Source organism: Cyprinodon tularosa, unplaced genomic scaffold, assembly GCF_016077235.1.
Source record: "Cyprinodon tularosa strain WSP-4 unplaced genomic scaffold, ASM1607723v1 ctg336, whole genome shotgun sequence".
Lineage (NCBI taxonomy): Eukaryota > Metazoa > Chordata > Actinopteri > Cyprinodontiformes > Cyprinodontidae > Cyprinodon > Cyprinodon tularosa.
The window spans coordinates 374001-380000 of record NW_024039048.1 but is presented as its reverse complement, the minus strand read 5'-3'; the positions used below and the strand labels follow the sequence as shown (position 1 = coordinate 380000).

Here is a 6000-nt window from a genome sequence, read left to right as displayed (position 1 = left end):
GATCATACTTTTTTGATAAACATAATGGAAAAGAAATAGATTGCTTGTAGGTTTACTAACATAATTTATAAAGAAAAGCTTTCAAAAATTGGAAAGCTGGTTTGTCCTTTATGTCTACAATACAATCAGCTCAGAGGACATTCTTAAATATGCTTAGAGGCAGCATCACAGGAGCATGTGACAGGAGATTGAATTATCTATTATAAAATCTGCTACAAATGATTTAATGAAGGTAAACATATTCACAAACTCACTCAGTCAACAGTCACAGACACTGATGAAGCTATGTTTCTGGTTTAGTTGCTGAAAAGATCCATATTCCATGTTGGAGCCAAATTATCATTTACTATCACAGAATATACATAATATAACTGAGTTAGCATAATGCGTTTTGGAGCTTTATTCACCTATTTGAACTTTTTAGTGTATCTATTTTTGTAAAGTTCTTATGCCATATGATTTTAAACTCCTACAATTAACTGTTTATACATATCTCAGTAACAAAAATTAGTTTTAAAACGTTTTATAGTAATTCAAATTTATAATAATGAGCTAATCTAAGTAATTCTCTGTGTTTTTATATTTTTTTTATCATAATAGTCATAACTAGCAGCAATTTCTACTAGTGTAACTGGTAGAACGCACTGAATTCTGAGACTATTTTTGGGAAGGCATGTTTCATGTAATGTTTTACAGCTTCAACAGGAAGATAATGTTTCTCGCAATTTCATCATTATCATTGTAAACCTGGATAAGTTCTATGAAAGAAAGCTCCTATGGGTTTCTTAGTAATAATCTGAGCTAAAACTGAAGGTGATGCAGCAGCTTAATAAGGTAGTTGATGATGGGTAGCAGTAAAAAGAAGTAAAAAGTTTAGCTTTTCGTAATTCCTCTGCTTTACTCTTGTGTGTGTTTCTTTTGTGTTATTTCTTATTTTAATTTCTGTAGGGGGTCAAAAGACCATATCTGCTGGGATCAGTTCTTTAGGCAATATCCCACTAAAAATAGGTTCAATAGATAGCACAACTATTTTAGATTTATATATATATATATATATATATATATATATATATATATATATATATATATATATATATATATATATATATATATATATATATATATATATATATATATATAAATGTCATGAAATCCCCAAATCCTTAATTGTTTTGTCAAGGGGTTTATGTGATTAATCAAATTTGCTGTTGTTAAAGTGACAACATCCTTTTAAGTTTAGCTCTGAGATATTTTATATATATTATTTGTATAGTTTAATTTAACGAATGATTTTTGTCTTTTAAGTGTAACCGAGATTTAATTGTTGTTGTTCTCGTTACCATATTTTTTTAGATGTTTTATAAAACAAACTCTGTCAATTTATATATATATATACATACAGATATATAACAAAAATATATATATTTTTATGACAAATTCAATTCCCCATTTACCCATTCACCATACTGATTTATTTTATTCTTTGGGAGATTCTTAACAGTCCGACTGTATTTAGGATGTTTGGATTTTTTTTGTATTAGAAAGATTGAAAAAGTTAATTATTTATAAAGGTCTGAATTATTATTTTTTTTTTTTTTGGTAGACTGTAGAAACAAAATATAGTAAGATTTTTAAAATGAATTTTAAGCACTACAATAAAAACAAGACCTGTTTTTTAAAGGTGCATAAAGGTGGAATATCCTTAAAGGACAGATGTTGTTTGCCAAAGATTTCTTACTATTGATTTAGCATAGAAATGGTGGTAGGAGGATAGTATGTAATTCAATGATTTAATGCTTCTGGCTCTTGAAAACTTAGTCCCCAGCCTCTATTTCTGTCCTCTCATAATTGTCCTTGTTTCCTCATGTTTAATGGTCACTCAATAGATTATCTGACACAGATGCACAACATTGCTGTTTCTTTTCATCCCTGACAGCCTTCTCAAGGGCAAGGCCATTGAGCAGAGCAAATGCACTCTTGATGCATACAAGGCTACCCGCTTTTGTGGAGAAGATGCTTAGTATCTTTCGAGATGAAATTACTAATACTCTGCAAAATCTGGGAGATTAATATTTTGATGTCTGATTTAAATGTACCTTTTGTACATGTCTACGTATTTATATATCTCTCACCCTTTTTATCTAATCCTTTCAAAGCATCAGTGGCCATAAAGTCAAACCCTATGTCCATGGAGGAAAGCAAGAGGGATTTGTGTTTGAACAAAGATAAAACGATTCCTTACATTGATGGGGGGGTTGGGAGAAAGGGACGGGTCTAAATGGTAAGAAGCCTGTTCGCCATCCTAGGCAACTGGCAAGCAGACGGTCCCACAGGAGAAATGGCGGTTTCGCTGAGTCTGCATTCGGAATACTGATATGTGAACACAGAAGCCCTCTATACCCAGCTGAAACCCCCTCTCTTTGCTATCTGCCACTGTACTGAAAACAACTGCAGACACAACAGCCGCCACAGACAAAACATCCAGCAGGTTGAGCAAACGGTGCAAGATCAAAACCTGTGATTGCTGCATTCCAACACATTTTAAGAAAGTCTGACTTTGTACCATATGTTGTGTTTTAATAAGGCATACCGAATAAACCATTTATCTTTAGAACATTGATAAGTTTTAAAGTTTTCTTATAACCCAATACTTAAACATTTGCTTAAAACTAAACCGCAGCAATGCACTAATGAAGTTGAGGGGGAAACTATGCAGGCTAAGAACCCTTTGAGGATCAAATAGAAAGATTTATATTTTTCATAAAATAAAATTTAATAAATTGCACTTTAAAGTTAATTAAAATGTTATGCTGTATCAAAAGGATACATTAAAAGACATGAGCTGGGATGCAACATTAGACGATGGAAAGTCATCAATCATGATTTCATCAATCACATACCAAAGCCTCCCTCACTTAGAATAATCGACTCATCATTTTCTTGTTCAACCTTTGACCCTACATGATGAATGTGTGTGCACTTGCAGGAAGATCTCCTTCTGAATTCTCATTAAGCATACATACACCCAACTTGCACCAGTTATGGGGGATGGGAAGGAAAAAATGTAGTGCTTCAATGTCAAACAAGGGATCCATGAGAGACACCTTTTTTCCTTTTATGTTGGCTCTTTAGACTGTCTTCTCTTTCTTTACATTGCGATTCATACAGAACTGAAGTGGTATTGCTTTTAAAAAGCTCATTCTAAAGGGTTAAACTTGTAGTATCAGATTTGGAGGACTTTTAAACACAAGAGAGAAGCATTACATTTGAAAGTAACAGTGAGAGGGAAAATTAACACAGAGCTTTGGATAGATGACAAGTAAGCAACACATCATTCAAAGGGTATTTTGAGTCACAGAATATTGCCCAATGGATTCCATGGCTTTGTTCTTGATGTATCCATTGGAAATTTAATAACCCTGTATTATTTTTTTGTGTTTCTAAAGCAGCTAATACAGGTGCTGGTCATAAAATTAGAATATCATGAAAAAGTAGATTGATTTCAGTAATTCCATTTAAAAAGTGAAACTTGTATATTATATTCATACATTACATAACAACTCATATATTTCAGATGTTTATTTTGTTTAATTTTGATGATTACAAATGACAACAAATGAAAATCTCAAATTCATCATATCAGAAAATTAGAATATTGTGAAAAGGTTCAAAATTGATGGCCCCTGGTGCCACACTCTAATCAGCTAATTAACTCAAACCACCTGCAAAAGCCTTTAAATGGTCTTTCAGTCTAGTTCTATAGGCTACACAATCATGGGGAAGACTGCTGACTTGACAGTTGTCCAAAAGACGACCATCGACACCTTGCACAAGGAGGGCAAGACACAAAAGGTCATCGCTAAAGAGGCTGGCTGTTCACAGAGCTCAGTGTCCAAGCACATTAATAGAGAGGCGAAGGGAAGGAAAAGATGTGGTCGAAAAAAGTGTACAAGCAAGAGAGATAACCGCACCCTGGAGAGGATTGTGAAACAAAACCCATTCAAAAATGTGGGGGAGATTCACAAAGAGTGGACTGCAGCTGGAGTGAGTGCTTCAAGAACCACCACACACAGACGTATGAAAGACATGGGTTTCTGCTGTCGCATTCCTTGTGTCAAGCCACTCTTGAACCACAGACAGCGTCAGGAGCGTCTTGCCTGGGCTAAAGAGAAACAGGACTGGACTGCTGGTGAGTGGTCCAAAGTCATGTTCTCTGATGAAAGTAAATTTTGCATTTCCTTTGGAAATCAAGGTCCCAGAGTCTGGAGGAAAAGAAGAGAGGCACTTCATCCACGTTGCTTGAAGTCCAGTGTAAAGTTTCCACAGTCAGTGATGGTTTGGGGTGCCATGTCATCTGCTGGTGTTGGTCCATTGTGTTTTCTGAGGTCCAGGGTCAACGCAGCCAATACCAGGAAGTTTTAGAGCACTTCATGCTTCCTGCAGCTGACCAACTTTTTGGAGATGCAGATTTCATTTTCCAACAGGACTTGGCACCTGCACACAGTGCCAAAGCTACCAGTACCTGGTTGAAGGACCATGGTATCCCTGTTCTTAATTGGCCAGCAAACTCTCCTGACCTTAACCCCATAGAAAATCTATGGGGTATTGTGAAGAAGAAGATGCAATACACCAGACCCAACAATTCAGAAGAGCTAAAAGCCACTATTAGAGCAACCTGGGCTATCGTAACACCTGAGCAGTGCCACAGACTGATCGACTCCATGCCACGCCGCATTGCTGCAGTAATACAGGCCAAAGGAGGCCCAACTAAATACTGAGTGCTGTACATGCTCATACTTTTCATGTTCATACTTTTCAGTTGGCCAACATTTCTATAAATCCTTTGTTTTTATTGGTCTTCAGTAATATTCTAATTTTCTGATATGATGAATTTGAGATTTTCATTTGTTGTCATTTGTAATCATCAAAATTAAACAAAATAAACATCTGAAATATATGAGTTTGTATGTAATGTATGAATATAATATACAAGTTTCACTTTTTAAATGGAATTACTGAAATCAATCTACTTTTTCATGATATTCTAATTTTATGACCAGCACCTGTATTTCCAAGAGCTCTCATGTTGCTGGCAGTTTTCTCTTTACAAGTCAACACTCGACTCATTTGGCTGTTTGACCATTGAATTACATCATTTCATGTTAAAAACTACTAAATGTCCTTTTAAGACACTCCTCTATGTATCATTTTTAAAAATTTATTCCAGACTTTTACTTTTGCAGTGATATCATAATTTAGAAATCTGATCTTTGCAGATATTTCATTAGATTAAAAGACACTTGGAGAGTGTCTTCATAACTTTAAATTGAGCCATATATATTTATATGATAGAGAGAGATAAAGATAGATATATAATTTTATTTTTTTTTTATTTTAAAACATGCAGTGTATATGATAGGTCCTTATCTAAAAGCTTTTTCCAGTGTTTTTCGTAACATAAAATAATTCTTGACTGGAATAATCTCAGTTTGCAAGGTGAGAACTTATTCAAATGACCCATAACAAATAACACATTTAATGCACATTATAATTTTAATTTCACGTTTATTATTTTATTGACACTTGAATAATGTTTATTTAATACACTGGGTGATCAAAGATCAAACTAGAAAGTAAACTCAGGCTCAAGTCTTAAATTTTGTCGCTACATATTTAGTTTAATGAATAAAAATAAAAATGTTATTAAATAAAAAAAAAAATAATTCATCTAAAATTATGCTTTATCACAAAATGTATTTTTCTTTTGTACCTGTACTTTTATTAAACTTTACTATTTAAATTTAAAATGCTAATTTATCAGACATTTCTAATTTTACTTTGTGTGTATATATGTATATTATATCCAGCATTTTTTTACGGGTACTAATGGGTATAACTCCCTTAACAATGCAATGTTATCTTCACAAATTACATCTGGAGATACTTATCAGTTTATATTTAGTGTTTTGGAAAAGTATATCTATAAAAAGGTAAACAGGC

General features: G+C 33.5%; 1 protein-coding gene across 1 annotated transcript in view; it reads right to left on the bottom strand.

Annotated features, from left to right (window-relative positions):
- The window catches only part of LOC119789361 (proline-rich transmembrane protein 4-like), a 32681-nt gene that overhangs the window by 14619 nt on the left and 12062 nt on the right, over positions 1–6000 (bottom strand). The gene's annotated exons all lie outside the window — the stretch shown is intronic.